The following is a 16,873-nucleotide window of genomic DNA, read 5'->3' on the forward strand; positions in this document are numbered from 1 at the left end:
GGTGGCCAGGGGCGCCTTCCTCCAGCTGCGGAAACTATACCAGCTACGGCCCTACCTGGATGAGCGGAGTCTCATGACAGTTACACATGCACTGGTAACATCCCGTATAGATTACTGCAATGCGCTTTACGTGGGGCTGCCTTTGAAGACGGTCCGGCGACTGCAACTGGTTCAGAATCGAGCTGCGCGGCTGGTGAGTGGTGTGGCCGCCAGGGAACATATCAAGCCGATTCTGTATAAGTTACATTGGCTACCAGTTGCTGCCCAGGCCCAATTCAAAGTGCTTGTTTTGACATATAAAGCCCTAAACGGCTTGGGCCCTGGATACCTGAAGGACCGCCTCCTTCCATATGAGCCTACCCGGCAGTTAAGATCTATCCAGGGGGCCCTTTTGAAAGAGCCGTCCCTCAAGGAGGTAAGAGGGACGGCTTGCAGACAAAGGGCCTTTTCGGCAGCTGCCCCCAGACTATGGAATGCCCTCCCGACTGAGATTCGTCTGGCGCCGACACTGATGACATTTCAGTGCCAGGTCAAAACCTTCCTGTTCCAGAAGGCTTTTAGCTGAAATAATATTAGCTGTGGGTCTGATGGCAATTTTATATATATTTTAATTGTATTTTAATTGTACATGTCTTTATTGTATTTTAAATGCTGTAAGCCGCCCAGAGACCTTTGGGTAGTGTGGGCGGCATATAAATTAAATAAATAAATAAATAAATAAATAAATAAATAAATAAATAAATAAAATAAGAATGAAAATATTTGGCTGAAAGAAGAAAAGCAGCGGTGAACCTATCTTATCAATCTGCCTCAAAAGCGAAACTAACTTTCCTCCCCAAGTGAACTCTTAATATAGCAGGCTGATTTCAAAGCTGAGAGAGTGAGACGGAAAAATAAATCTTATGTTTCTGGAAAAGAATCCCAGAGGGTTCTAATGCCATCGGACAGGATTTAAGAGACTTGAGTTTCGTGAATGCAGTTTGGCTGGGACATATTTCTCTTTGCCTTTTCCTGGACTCTGAATTGTTAATAACAGAATCTGGTTGTTTTCTGGAGAAGAAAAAAGGAGCTGATGTGGTCGACTGGACTGAGGAGCATCAAGGGGTTAATGGAAAGATCATAAGACGGGCTTCAAGGACAACTATTGGACAGTCTGAGACTCTGTGATTGTTGTTTTGTTTGCCGGACTGTGTGTGAGACTGATAACAGAAGCTTGCTAAACTCTGGAGAAGAAATAATTGTGCCACGGTTCTATTTGATTTTGAATTTGCTGGGTTAAAAGTTGATTTTTATATTATGATATTTGGATAAAGATTGGAGGGAGATCTAAGGGGAGGTTTATGACTAGGGGTTTGGATTGTTGATAAAATTGTGGAAATTGTTGAAGGATATATAAGGGGCGATCATTGTGGTTAAGGGCATAGTATTATTTATACAAACCCCATTCATTCGTAAGCCTGAGAGGCCTCCAAGAATTTAAGACAACAAATGGAGACTTGGTCTGTTCAATCCCAAAGTTTTGGAACAGTGGTACAAGAAATAGAAAAGGAATGGCAGATTACTATGCAAAAGATAATAATAACATGGTTTCAGCAAGTACATGAAGGTCTTAGCAAAATAGAAGATCTGATGAAAGTGACGAAAGAGGGGACATTAGATGCCAAACAAAACTTAAATGAAGCTGCACAAACTTTAGACCTGCCTTTATTGGGCATGACACCAGGTAACATAGATGGGATAGAGAGTTATCCAGTGACCTATGCAGCTTCCAAAATGAAAAAGCATTGTGTTAAAAATCTCAAGAAAGAAACACTGAAACAAGAAAATCTTATTGTGAAAATATGGGAAGTGACAAAAATGGATATTCTGTCAGATGGGCTGAAAGACTGTTCAATTCAAAAGGAAACTGAATGATGGGATGTATTGTATAAATGGCTGCAGTTATCAGATAATGTTGGAGTAACATAGAATTAAACTAAAATTAAATGATAAGATGAAAGCAGGAGGGTAATCAAACTGTGAAAAAGCAAAAAGTTGATCTGTTATTGTAATATGAATTGGTTGGATGATGGTATACTCTGTGTTCTCCTATCCCCCTAACCTTTCCCCCACCTCTTCCCTATTCCCCCCTACTTTTTGTATTCCCTACCCTGTCCTTAAATAAATACTTAAATAAAAAAAACATGAATTCTTGGGCAGTTTTTCCACATATCAGTAATAATCATTGGCCTAAATACCAGTTGCTTATCATAGTAAATTGCACTAGAGTCAATTCCTCCGTAAGTGAGCCTACTCTAGTTGTGACTTATTTTAGTATAGTACAGTACGTTCTGTTTTAGTAGTCCCATTTGAATCAGTGGAATGTACAAAGGAGTTAGCTCCTTAAATCACCATTGATTCAGTGGGACTACTCTATTGTAATTTACTATGCCAAATAACAGTATTTTTGGCCACACACTTCATGATAATGAAGCTAACTGCATCAGAGGCAGAATCCGTTAACTTAAATGGATCAGCCTCCCCAAAGTGTGTATAAAATTAGAATTACTAATCACCTTGGCTACAGTATCTGATTTCCAATGCTATATTCTCTGTAGCAGAGCAAATGCACATTTGCACAGTGATTTTGGTTGGAAACATTCCCTTTACTCTGGGAAAATGGCAGTTTGTGTGGTGGCCCACAGTGAAAAAAAGACAGTATTAATCTGTCTAGCAAATAATCTATTCACTGGTGGATTGGTTCCTTAATGAAGAAAGTGTTATGTTGTGTGGTTTTCAATGACAAACTAAAAGCAAGCAATCTATCCATCAAGGCTTTGTTTAATTTTTAAATAGAATAATGGTCCTCCTTCTGCAGGCATGTTTTCACCAGCTTTTGATTCCTGACACAGAGAGTAAAGCTGGAGGAATTTTTCTTTGCACACATGCTTGGACACACGTGTGCGACTGCAAGGGAAACGGACAGCACATCCTGGCCTCTGTCTCCAGCCTAGGGATCTAGGACTACTGCGATGTTGAACCCTTTGCCTCCCAGAAGCAATATAATAGCAAGCAAACAAACAAACAGAAACCAGAGAGGACTTGTAAAATTTAAATATTTATTGGGGAGACTGTGTGAGTCAAAAACCTATCCATGTGGATTCTGTTTGAACAACTGCATGCCTGGGTTTTTCTTGAAATTAAGTTTTGTTTTACAAATAAGAACCAGGATCTGGTTGACCATTTAGTTGAGGGGTTGGGCTTGATGGCCCTATAGGCCCTTTCCAACTTCATTATGCATTATTCTATGATTTATGACTATGTGTATGCAGTGGTGTTAAAACAATAAATGCCAGCTCATGAGTGACTTACTGATTGAACTCCAGTCGTGTGCATCACTGGTGCATCACTAGACTTTTGATTGGAGACTCATCAATCACTAGCTGTTTCTTGCTTAGAGTTACTTTCTATTGCATATAAGAATAGTAGACTTTCAATTGTTTTTTGACCAACAAAATCAAGACAGGGGATGGGACTTTTGTATTTTCAAAACATCCATTCCCACAAATCAGTGAAAGCCTTCAATCCAGCAGGAGGAGGTAAAGCAGTCTTCTTACCGCGCTGTTATTCTCACACTGCTGCCAAGCAGGAAGAAAAAGGCCCCGCTGCAACCTGAGAGTAGTGAGAATTCCCTGTGACTTGCCAAGGTGCTTTGGAGGATCATTTCCTCCCTACACACAGTTTGGGGAAGGATTCTTTAGCAACTGTGTCTCCTATATAAGTAACAACCAATCCTGTTTAGGTTCTGAACTCAGATAAGATCAAGTATGTTTAGGGTGGTATCTTTTGCAAGGGGACTTCTGCATTTTTTGCTGCAGTTCATGAAGTTCTTCAGAGTCCCGTCTATCGGTCAAGGATTGCTTTCTTCTCCATGTCAGATAGGACACACATCTTCAACTGTCTGTTGCTTTGGGTCCATAGCCATTTCATGACAGTGGGATATGGGGCCACCCCATAAAATTTGGGGAGAAGAGCGCCCAGTCTACTGGATCCATGGGCCACCCACGCCTGGGTGTACAGAGCTGAAGTGGAGTGGGGGGGGGGAGAGAAATCTCTGACTTCTGCCAGGGCTTATGGGCTGAGAAGTATGTGTGTTATGGTTTGGGGTTTTGGTTTCCACCTTCTGCTACTGTTCTTACAAGAGCCAGTATGGTGTAGCAGAAAGAGTATTGGGCTAGAATTCAGAAGTTTTGGGTTCAAATCTCTGCTGAGCCATAGAAACTCATAAAGGGGTGGCGTTGGTAAGGCACTTTGTGAATATCACCCCTATTTGGAAACCCCTATTAGATTTTGGCCCTGAAATCTCAGGGGATGGGATGCTGCAAACCTGGCAATCTTCCTCCTCCATATTTACAGAAGTGGAGGAGCAGCAGCAGTGATAGTGGTGCTTCTCTGTTGACCACTGAGAAGGTTCCCATTCCAATTATGTATCATAACAGGCTTTGTGAGGACTTACACTGGTGGCCACTCTGTACTTATTTAATGAACAACAAGCAAGGAGCCCCAGGGTAGCAATATTAGCAACTGTGGGCTGTGGAAACATACGCAGAACTCATTCAGATAATAATAGGATTCCCACCCATTATATGACCTAGTTAGCTGATTTCTCTCCAGCCTGAAGATTCTGCCCAGCATGCTGACAAATGGAAGCTAGAATGTTTTTTCACATTTCCTTTTCCCCTTAGGTAAATATTACTAGCAGGCTAATAGTTATAAAGGTATTTTGAATGAATTATCTTGAACATCTGTTTGTCCAGCTTAACTGGAATAGGTAAGAGGCCATGTGCACCTTCTAGCTCTTTGGAAGTAATGGAGGAGTCTTGTGGCACAGTGGTTAAACTACAGTACTGCAGTGAAGACTCTGCTCATAACCTGAGTTAAATCCTGGGTTCAGGTAGTCGATTCAATGTTAACTCAGTCTTCCATGCTGCCAAGGTCGGTGAATTGAGTACCCAGTTCACTGTAGGCAAGGGCAATGTGCAGCCTGTGTAATTAAAATTGTAAACTGCCTAGAGAGTACTTTATCCACTATGTAGCGGCATATAATCAGTGCACTTTGCCTTGTCTTAAATGATTAGTAGTATTGTCAGTTTTGAGAAAAGCATTCAGAACACAGCCAAACAGCCCGAAAAACCTACAACCGTTCTGTGAATGTTCATCCATTCCACTTAACTACCATACATGTGTTAAGTCACATGCTGTGTTGACAGTAAGAGCACCTTGGGCTCTTAAGGACAATGACACATATTTGTGAAACTGCTGCTTTCCTATTGCTTTGAAACCTATTGCTTTGTGATGTATGTTCCAAGATATCCCAAGAGAGAAAAGGAAATAAAAAGCAAGTATGGCATATAGAGATTTTAATGAATGCTAAACCCCTGTTAGGATGTAGGATATATAGTCAACTTCATCATTCTTAAGGCTGAAGCAATTGCTTTCTTTGGCTGTCTTGACAGAGTGACACAGGCCTGTAGATTATTGAGGTTGAGGACTATCTATCATGTTTGAAATTTAGTAAGGTATATTAAAAATGCAGAATGAAAGGATGCTTCATAAAACAGCATCATAAAAATGAACTTGGCCAGGACTGTGAGTTGACGTAGTGGTTTGAACTGAAGCCAGACAAATGAACAGCCTGTGTAAAAAAACTAAATGCAAAACAATGGTGGAATAACTCAAGTCAGCTGAAACTAGTGGGATGAAGCTGTTGTACCAAATGACAGGATGCAGGGAGGTATTGTTAAAGGAAACAGTTGCAAAATTGAGGGTGTGCCTACACTGGGGAGCATGAGTGCACTATGTGTGCATGAGAATACTATGGAACTTAAATTAGGGTGAAAATGTAAAGGTTCCCCCTTGACATTTAGTCCAGTCGTGTCCGACTGTAGGGTGCGGTGCTCATCCCTGTTTCCAAGCCGTAGAGCCAGTGTTTGTCTGTAGACAGTTTCTGTGGTCACGTGGCCAGCGCGACTAGACACGGAACGCCCATACCTTCCCACTATAGTGGACCCTATTCATCTACTCACATTTTACATGCTTTCAAACTGCTAGGTCGGCAGGAGCAGGGACAAGTGACGGGAGCTCACTCCGTCAGGTCGATTTGATCTTATGACTGCTCATCTTCTGACCTTGCAGCACAAAGGCTTCTGGTAGCCAGAGTATGGTAATTCTGCTACCATAGTTTCCTGACATGAATCCTCAGCACTACAGAAGAGGGCAATTCAAACTAATTCAACAGCTATTTACTGAAAGGAGTCTCTCACATTATCATATTTAATCTTCAATTAAACACCAAGTGTTTTGAGAGAGACCATTTTGGTTTTGGCCGTGTTCAGTTTCAGGGAAAGAGGTGTGAACTGTGAGCTTTCTAAGTTTTAGAGTCTGGATTAGTGGTGTTTTGAAACTAATATACCTTTGTTTGCCATTGCATGTTAGATGAGAGGCTTCTGAAATGTTGAGTATCATGAGAGGGCTCAAGGTTGTTAATTCTTTTTATTGTATCTTCAGACTTGGAGGAGGTCCGTGTGGTTGTGATCATGGTGGCCAGAGGGCTATTTATTCTTCTACGAAAGGTGGCAAAACATTCTGAGGCAGAGCTGGTTGCATTCAGTCATCCCTAAGTTATGCCATGTGAGGCTTTAACTACTAAAAATCACTGCTGCTGGTAAAGCCATTTAGGTGGCTATGATTTTTGGAAATTGACAAGTTTCTCCTCCCATTCCTCAGCTCCCATAGGAGGGATTATACTGGACCCATGAAGACTTGGGTCTTCAGCCTTACATACCATCAGCATTACATGGCATAACTTGCATAAATTAGTTAAATGAGTGGATATTGCTTATGTGTTATGCACTGATCACTGAGCATCAACGATGCTATTGCGGTTTTTATGACTGGTCAATGCATGCTATTGATGTAATGCCTAACAACATAATTATAGCAATTCATATTTTTGATACCAATTTAATACCTTTAGGCAACAATCTGAAGGATATTGAATTGTGATGACACAGGACTGGTTTCATTGGCCCCATGGTATCATACAGAAAAGCAGGAACTTGAAAAATCTCTCTTATTTTATTTTTGAAGAGGTAGCTGTGTTAATTTGTGTTAGCATGTCAGGAAAAAAAGTGGATCATGAAAGCTCACATTAAAATATTTCAGTTAGTCTTTAAGGTGCCACAATGCTTTTGTTTTCTTTGTTTTTTCATTTTGTTTTGTTTTTGACTGACACGATATTTTATTTGTTTAAAATAATTTTGCACCATTTTACTCCTTGAAAAGGACCCAAAGTGGCTTACACCATTAAAATACATTTAAAGTTACACAGTATGTACTGTATACAAATGCTAAAAAGGCTCAAACACATACCACACTGAAAAACGGTAAACAAAACCAACACCAATAAAAACTTATTCAAAGTAGCAAGGCACAACAATCTATTTAAAAACCCTACTCAGGCAGCCAGTCACTAAGGGAAAACTTGCCTGAAGAGTTATGGAGATGTGGTTCTTGAGAAAGCTTGGACCATTTAGGCTTTATAGTTTAGAACCAAGACTTTGAATTGTACCTGGAAATGGATAGGCAGCCAGTGGAGTTGGTGTAACAGAGGAATTACATGTTCTCTATGACCATCTCCAGTCAGCAATCTGGCTGCTGTTTTCGGGACCTGCTGAAGTTTCCGAACACTTTCCAGAGGCAGCCCCACATAGAGCATGTTTATTTCATTTATTTATTTATTAGACTTATATGCTGCCCCTCTAGACATTGTCTACTCTGGCTGGCTCACAACAGATAACAGATGTCACAGTAATTGAACCAGGATATAACTAAGGCATGTGTCACTGTGGCCACATCAGACCTCTCCAGGAACAGGTATAGCTGGTGAACTAGTTTTAATTGTGCAAAGGCGCTCCTGGCCACTGCCGAAACCTGGGCTCAGACAAATCCAGGAGTATTCATGAAGGCTTTCACGGTCAGGGTCTAATGGTTGTTGTGGGTTTTTCGGGCTCTTTGGCCGTGTTCTGAAGGTTGTTCTTCCTAACGTTTTGCCAGTCTCTGTGGCCGGCATCTTCAGAGGACAGCACTCCACTCCCAAGCCAACTACACCAGAGCACAGAGTGCTGTCCTCTGAAGATGCCGGTCACAGAGACTGGCGAAACGTTAGGAAGAATAACCTTCAGAACAGGGCCAAAGAGCCCGAAAAACCCAAAACAACCATCAAATCCAGGAGTACCTCCAAGTTGTGCAATTATGTTTTCAGAAGAAGTGCAGCCCTGTTCCCTGATCTGCCTTTTGACTGACCAAAGCACCCTTTTCTTGTCTGGGTCAAGTTTCAGTTTGTTTGCTTTCATGCAGTCCACTAGTGACACCAGACACTGATCTAGAGCCAAAGCAGCTTCCTCTTATGTTTTCTAATTCCATATTTTCAGCATTCCTTAGGAAGCAGAAGACTTATCTGGGTTATTAAAGTGGCTCTTTCTCTATAAAAGAAACACGAACACACAGGTAGCTATTTGCAAATGCAAATTAATTTAAATGCATGCCAATAAAGTATTATAGTGATTTCACCAGGAGACAATAATATGATCAAAGTGAGCAGTCCCATTTAAAACGAAGCCAGCCTGTGCACCCTTTCTGTTTATGGCAAAATAATAGCAAAACAGTGATTGCCAAGTTGTGTTTTGCCTTGGGAAGCCTGGGTAGCTTTCAAGGGGCTCCACCATGACAATACCAGCCAAGATAGAAAGGTCCCCAGAACCATAACTCATCTCTTGCACAGTTTGGGAATAACATATATAAATTGGCATGCCAACTGAAAATTTGTTATTTTTCTATCAAACAAATAAAAAAGTCCTAGTTTATTTAATGCTGTAAAAAATGCCAATGCACTTCAGATACATTAAAATTATTTCCACCATGTCTGTGAATCCATGCTTCTCCTCCCTAGTCAGAAGGCACCCACTCATCTCCCCTTGGGAAGTAGGTCGTCAGAGGTGGTTTCTAATCTCAGCAGTTCAGAAATTTTGGGATTATAACTCCCGGAAGGCCTTACTTGACATAGCCAGTAAGCAGAGTTTGTGAAAGCTATGCCTAGCAACATGAAGAGTACCACAGCTGGAAAGCTGTTTTATAATGTGCCAGTGGCCCTTTGACTACTCTCAAATGCACTTCATTAGAACATTGACTGTGGCGACCCTGACAAATACCTTGGGATTTGCTGCACAATTAGCATGGGTGAATTCAAAATATCATTTTTCAACCTGGCCCTTTTTGCCTGTTATTTGGATTTCCCCCCTCTGCTTCTGGAGGCTTCTACTTTTTTTAAGCTAAAATGATTTGAATGGCACTTTTCCTATCTGATCATTTCTTTCTTTCTACACAAGGATATACCACTCTGAATTGTATTCTGGTGATGTATTAAGCTAGGGTATATTGATTTGGAACAGCAGGAACACCCATCCCCACAAGCTTTCCCCCTGAAGTTTTTTTTAAAAAAACAAATGACTGAGCTTAGTGCTAGATCATCCTATCACTGCATTGATACAACAATATAACACTAGATCACCACAGCACGGGGGGTGGGGAGACAAGAAAGGAGAGTCAAGGATTGCCAGATGGGTGGTGTCAAAAGAAGGAGGCCGGTGGGTTGTGGGCAAGTATCAGATTGTATTGCATTGCAAGCCAATACTGCCACTGAAACAATCCAAGGTATTCATGTGATCACCTAAACATCATCAACCCACATCAAAGCCAAATTGTTGTGATTTGGCTTGCAGGTTTAGTCGTACCCATTGTGGATTTGTCTGAAAATGTAATTTTACAAAAGGCTGCTTAAATCCCCCCAACCCCATTCTCCCTTAAGCTATTTGCAGCAACCAATTTCTGTCATACCCATCGCCTAATCAAAATGTCTGGGTGGAACATTTATATAACTAAAGCTACTAATTTCCAGCCTTCTATGCATAATGAATTTTGAAAGACTGAAAAAGTGGAGGACAAAATAAATTGGGATTATTGGTGCATCCCCTCTCCTAAATGTCTCTTAGGTATACTAGGTAGGAGTGATGAGGAAGCTACGTCATCAGAGGGATGGTTAGAAGAGGAAAAATCATGTGTCCTTCTAAGGTCATAGTTCTCTGCTATCCACAACCTCTGTCCTCTTCCCTTCTCAACACAAGAGCGTGAAACAGGGAGATTGCCCAAGCAACAGCAGATATCATGTACCAGATGTTTAGACTACCATTTCCCTACCCATCTATGATCTCCTCACTTTGCCTTAAAATATAAGTTAGAGAAACAAATACATTATCATATTGAAACAAATACATGTCTTGAATTAAACTATGAGCCATCAGCAAAAGGCTTGTGTCTCAAACACATGTGCATGCTTATTCCCTGGTAATAATCATGCATAGGATTGCAGGACGACATATATTAATACATTAAAAACTACATAATATATCAATATGACATGATCAGCTTCATATCAATATGAAATAAAACAATCCTCATATTTAAATTTTCACAAATTTGTTGTTAAAAGTGGCAAAGGACCCTATTGTTGCTGCAATGAGGCTAACACAACAACTACCCCATTGTCTACATTTAAGAGAAGGACCATGAAGATAATCTCAATTTACTTCCTCCTTAACTTGCTGGTTTTGCATCAATGCTTTACAGTTGTGTGAATGAGTCTGGTGGGGATTGGTCACTGTGGTTTGTACAGCCTGTGGCAGAGCAAGGCGAAGGGCAGCTCAACAGCTTTTTGTTAAGACTAGAGTTTCGGGTACGGCTTGAATAATCTTTTGCTGAAGATTTGCATGTGAAATAGATCTATGAAATTATAGGGCCTTTTATAGAGTTAGTCCTGATGGTTATGCATGGGAGTCTCTTTTTCTCTGTGTCATCTCTTAAGGACGAGATCTTGCACTGGGATGCACATCCTTCCCCAGCCTAATAATGTTCATATATTTTAGGAACCCTAATCTCAAAATAGTAATTATAGGATTTGTAATCTGTAATCTATCTGGAGAAAAAAAAGTTAGAGAAGCCAGTTTGCAAGTGACAAAAAGAAAACTTTTGAAGGAGCCAATATCAAATGTTCTCCTAAATGTGACCACCTATATGCTATAGAGTGGTGCCTCGCTTAACGATTTTAATTGGTGCCAAAAAAACCATCGCTATGGGAAAACATCGTTAAGCGAAATGCGTTTTCCCATAGAGATGCATTGAAAACCGGATAATCCATTCCAATGGGAACGGATTACCATCCTTAAGTGAAAATCTCCATAGGAAAAATTGCTAAGCGAAACGCGGTTCCCCAATTGAAATGCACTGAAACCTATTCAATGCATTTCAATGGGGGAAAAAATTACAACAATTTCAAAGAGTCAGAACAAAATCAAATTAGTTTAACAAAGGGTTTATTAAGTGCACTTATGATTTCAAGCATTCTAAACCTTTTCTAAACATTTTTAAATATTTAAAAGACAGCCAACACGAGGCTGTCAAAACCATCATTAAGCGAAACAGGGGGACCCAAACTGTCATCGCTATGCGAAGCAAGGTCCCAAACATCACTATGTGAAAATTGCCCATAGGAAACATCATTAAATGGAGCGCAAGATCACTCCAGAAAACTAATCGTTAAGCGATTACATCGTTAAACGAAGCAATCGCTAAGCGAGGCACCACTGTACTTTGTTAATCCCACTGCTTATTTTAACACTGATGATGTAATTAATGAATCAATAATAACAATTCATTGAATTAAATATTTACAGGCTTAAACATTAACAACAACAAGTTAATCTCCTCGTTTCTAATGTTTAAGTGCAACAAATTAATTTTTAGAACTAATATGCTCTGGCCTGGCTTTTTCTGTCTTCTGCAGGATGGTAAATTTAGAAAGCTGCCTTCCTCTAGATCAGGGGTCTCCAAACTTTTGAGCTTGAGGGCCACATTGAATTTTTTCACATTTTTGAGGGCCAAAGGAATGTGTGTGCGCACACACAGGCCTACATGCACATGTGTGCTGCCCACCTGCTCCCCGGCCCACCTCTATACACACACCCCGCCTGCACAGACGCACGCACGCCCCCCGTGCCTGGATGCCCCTCTGTCCCCCCATGTGCACATGCTGAAGGGAATGGGCTGGATAAAATGGCAAGGTTGGCTGGATGTGGCCAGTGGGCCATAGTTTGGAAACCCCTGTTCTAAATCAACATTGGTGTTCATCTATGGTGGTATTGTCTGAATGGCATATCTGAAACAGTATGTAGGAATAGATGAAGTTGTGTTTTGCTGAGTCAGACCCTTGGTCTATCAAGCCTGGTATTGCTCATAGTGACTAGTAGTCCTCCAAGGTTTTAGGCAAAAGTTGTTTTCCCCCCTCTCCTTTATTTGATGAATGAACCTGGGATTTTCTCTGTGTTAAGTATGTGCTCACCATGAGCTTCAGATGCTCTCAGTTTATCTGAGGCTATAGAGCAGTCCAGCCATGGTCATTTTTTAGATTTGCTGACAGTCTGAGGGTCATATTTCAAGGGGTGTTGCAGACAGAGTTAATTTGCATGTCTGTATTTCTGTCCCTGTCATCTATTGCCATGATTATCTATACAAATGAAAAATAATCTAGTGTTTATAAAACAGCTACTGAAACTGTCTTGAAATAGAAAAATTGGTTTAACAACAAATGCCTTTTCAACCTGATGGCCAATAATATAATTTTAATAAAACTTATGTGGGAGAATGTCCCCTCACAAACTATGGGAGCCGCCCAAAACATGACCAAATTGCCCCCTATACCCTCCAGAGGACACAAATGGATTTCAGCAATAGTTTAAAAAATCCTAGGAGTGGAGACTAGTGAATTCTGAAGGGACAGAAAAATGGGCCTGAGAAATTTATGTGATCCATGGGCTGCATATTGCCCACTCCTGCTCTAGAAACGTCTGCAGGAAAAAGGACTTCAGAAGTTCCTTCTCAGACTGAGAAATCTTCACTGAATCTCCAAGGTCTGCAGATAGTATTGCAATGGAAGATGTTGAATGACAACACAGGCTGGTGGACAGAAGGCTCAGTTTTCTAAAAATGTGTACAGTTAGTATGTATTACAAAAAGAACAATGACAGCAATAACAACCCCCTCCCCAAAATGCTAGATTTTGGCCTTCACAGAGGGACAAAAATCCATGGTAGCCGCTTTGACAAAAACCAAACAGATGCTAAAAACCACCCACTAATATAATATCATACTGGATCTTGGATGAAATACTATGCTGCATCCTATAAAAAGATTTGTTTTCAATACAGATTGCTGTGTTTTTTTTTAAGCAGGCATTTTAGGTTGCTGGTCTAAGAAGTTAATGAAAAGCAACCAGGTGGCTAAATGGCTGCCATATGAGTCGCTTCTGGAATTCATTAGCTTTTTTCCCATTGAAGGAGCATCTAGCCTTTTGTAATCAATCTGTTCAGCAAGAGTGAATCTGGGTGTTGCCATTATACCGCTATAACTATTCCTGCTGCAAGCATTAAATGGAAGAGTTATTGATGGGATTTCAGCTTATTACCCTCATCCCAAACCCAGAAGGGCATATAAAGGAGAGAATGCCAACTGCTGGCTTCCTGGGCCAATATGTATCAACTTGATTTCACCCAACTTTCATTTAGGAAATGACAACAAATATTGAAATATGTTTTAGAAGATGTGAACAAATGTAGAAATGTATTGTCCAGAGTTATATTTTTTGCCAGTACCCTGCTTTCAAATCATTACTCATGTTTATTCTCTCCCCTTGCTTCTGCAGATTATTTAGGGAACAGCATTTTTGTGTTCATGGTTTTGGCGTTTTCTGCAATGTCAGCTCTTTAAAAAGGCCTTCACTACTTCCCCTTCTGTGATAATTAAAGGCAGGTTGTGTGGATTATACACTATTGACAAGCATTGTTGAGGGTTTCTTACCCAGACAGCAGGATCCGGTCTGCATTTAAATAATTTCAGAAGTTTTGTTTTCATTTCTAATTCTGTTTCTGGTGTTCAGTGAAAAAAATATATAGAAAGCCTTCTTCGTAATGTGCTGTACTGCAGCCAAATCTGTGCTCACGACCTGGGGTTCAATCCCAGGTAGCCGGCTCAGGGTTGACTCAGACTTCTATCCTTCCTAGGTCAATAAAATGAGTACCCAGCTTGCTGGGGGGGGGCAATGTGTAGCCTGCATAATTAACTTGTAAACTGCCCAGAGAGTGCTTGAAGTATATAAGCAGCACACTTTGCTTTTTTTTGCTTTACATCCAGATACTGATAGGACATTTTGGCTGAGCAAGAGAAAACAGCATCAAGTCAGTACTTCACTTATACACATGAATTATGATCTTGCAGATTTCATTGTCACCAAGGCACATGAACTAGAGATAATTCAGTGGCAGTGCACATGCTTTACTTACAGATATTCCAATTTCAATTCTTGGCATCTCCCTTATAAAAGGTAGCAGATTATGTACTTGAAAGCCTGGACAAAATAGACAATTTTGAGTGAGATGGACAAATACAGTGGTGCCTCGCTTAGCGAGTGCACCGTATAGCGATGTTTCCGTATAGCGATCCCTTTTTCGGGATCGCTATACGGAAATATACCCGATCTTCGCAATGGGGAAAACCCGCATTGCGAAGATCGGGTATTGCGGCGGCCATTTTGGAGCTGCCGAACAGCTGATCGGCGGTTCCAAAATGGCCGCCATAAGCCCGGAAATGGCTGCCGGCAGCCGTTTTTGCACCCTGCCCTCACTTAGCAAGGGCGCGAAAATGGCTGCCAGCAAGCGGAATCCTCGCTGAACGGGTAAGTAAGCAAGGTATTGGAACGCATTAAACTAAGTTTAATGCGTTTCAATACGTTTCAATACGTTTTCAATACGTTTCCCCTACCCGTTTAGCGACGATTCCGCATAGCGAGGGTTAATCCAGAACGGATTAACCTCGCTATGCGGGGCACCACTGTATAGGTGAGATGGTCTAGCCTAATATATTGTAGAGCGATCTGCTTGCCACTCTTTGACCTTGTAGCGAGGCTTGTCCTCCCGCTCCTTCCAGGAGTAGTAAACAGATCGCATGCTGCAGAGCCATTGGTAGAATCACGCCGTCTGTGTCGGATCAGTGAGTGGACCATTCAGCCTCATGGGGCTGGGCCCTCATTAACGCCACCTGTGTGGGGATATTCACATATGAATACAGGTATCCCCATCTATAATTGCAACTAAGATTAAAGAGTTCTCATGAACCAGAACAGAGATGACAAATGTGGGAGATGGATGTTCAGACAATCAAGTGGACGGTTGGGAGGTTATTGTGAAACAGTCTTCCTTTTGGAAATTTGAAGCATTCGCTTTGGATGATCTTAAATATATTGAGCTGGTGACTGCTTTTGTTACATTGAACACCTTTGCATTTTTTTGGAGACAATCCTGTTTGGCCCAGCATAAGAACATATAGAAAGGTTTTTATGATATATGAGAATAATAAATATGAAGAGAGGAAAGTGTCTCTGCAATTCATATCCATCCCTCTTATTGATGCTTCTTGATTATTTATTCACTGTAGGGATTTATACCCCATCTTGATATCAAATTATAAAACTCTTCCTCTCCTGCTGATACAATCTAAATTTCATGCTTCTTGGGCCAGAGACCAATATCTGTTGTCCACTGGCTCTGTAAACATCTACTGCTATTGAAGATATTGACGCTATTGGTATATAATAGATGCTAAATATGTTTAGGTAATTTAGTCTCATTGTGAGCTACCTAACTTAATTCTCTAGAAAGACAAGCCAGAGCTCATGAAAGGGTTACTGCCTGCCATTCAAGTATTAGTTGTTTGGCATTGTTCAAGGGTTACTCTCTTTGTGATGGGCAGCACCACTAAACAATGTGGCAGATGGACAAAACAAAATGTGATGGGACTGAAAGAATGGCACGAGGAATAGACATACGGATGGTGATTGTTCTGATCTGACAGATTTTCACGACACAGTCCAACAGTTGAGGTGCCAACATTTAAATTAGGATGTGTAGAGCTCTTCAAACAATATAACACAAACACCATCATATTGAGTCACTGCTGTTGATACATGATTCAAATGTTTTGGCTCGTGGGACGCACACAGTCGATACATTTCAATTAGAGATATTTCACTGGTTTCAAGGAATGTAAATTGAACCATTCTGTCTTTTTGAAAACTCACCATGCCATCTTGAATAGCTACTTACAAGAAAGTGCTTTTGAATTCTGTGGAGCTTACTCTTAGCCTACTGTCAGCATGGGATGTAGCTTTGGGCTATATAGAAGTGGGGTTGTTTGGGTATGATCTGATATAATTGGAGTTTTGAAAACTAGATTGAGCTCAGTTGGCTTGCGTTCCTAAAAAACCTCAAACCACCCGGCAGTAATTACGTGGTCCTTGTGACAAAGAGAAGCCTTCCTTTGCAAATGGCATGCCATTTTGAAATATTAAATGACCACAGTATTTTGGTAACTTGGGAAATACATAATGCGATTCAGCATCCCAGGCTTCCCAGACTTTTATCTTCATTTTATGTGTTTGGTCACTTCAAAGACCTTGCCTGAACATCAAAGGATGGCTTTTGAAGTCTCCAAAGCTATGAGCCAAGAGCTAATAGGATTTTTCTCTCCCATCTCCTGGGGATTTGCTGAGACAGTCATGGTAGAATCACTTCTTTTAGCATTCTAATAACCAATCCCTCAAGAAAACTCACTGCGTCAGAAGATGCAGTCACAACCAAAAATGCCTTATTAGTTTTCTGTGGAGCACATGGAA

Source organism: Pogona vitticeps, chromosome 5, assembly GCF_051106095.1.
Source record: "Pogona vitticeps strain Pit_001003342236 chromosome 5, PviZW2.1, whole genome shotgun sequence".
NCBI classification, from domain to species: Eukaryota; Metazoa; Chordata; class Lepidosauria; order Squamata; family Agamidae; genus Pogona; species Pogona vitticeps.